Consider the following 615-nt stretch of genomic DNA (forward strand, 5'->3'; position numbering starts at 1 on the left):
AACAAATCATTTGAATTTTACAGCTGTGGACCTACTTCAAACTAGGTAATAGTTAATTAAAAACTCAGGGTTATCTTAATTAAATATATTTATACACTTTATCATATCTAAAAAATATTAGCTATACAACGGGGTTTTAATGACTCAGTCTCACAGCACTGAATTACCTTTTCGTTATAAAGAAAATACCACTTTGCTCATGGCATTGTTCAAATAACTATGACGGGTACATCATGTTCTTCACCCTATCGCTCCAGTCCGGTGCGGGTTTTCCTTTGGCTAGGAATTAACTTTCTCCTCAGCCACCCAGCTGTTAACCAAGGTCTTGCAGTCAAACAAACAAGGGCAGATTAACAGAGTTAATCCTCAAAAGGAGTGGTGATTGATTGATAGGGGTGAATTTCGCCTGTATCGTACTTCATCATCAAATGTAAAAAATATTCTTTTATTCTCACAAATGTTACAGTAATTGAAGATTACGATATATAAATATATCGTAAAGGCACTAGTAACAATCTATAATATTAAATAGTGGGGTTAATAACCTTAGCTCTTGCCAGTTAAAGACAGATGCAAAACTCTGGTTTCCTCGAAGATGCTGGAATGAACAAAAAA

This window comes from Macrobrachium nipponense, chromosome 37 (assembly GCF_015104395.2).
Source record: "Macrobrachium nipponense isolate FS-2020 chromosome 37, ASM1510439v2, whole genome shotgun sequence".
Taxonomy (NCBI): domain Eukaryota; kingdom Metazoa; phylum Arthropoda; class Malacostraca; order Decapoda; family Palaemonidae; genus Macrobrachium; species Macrobrachium nipponense.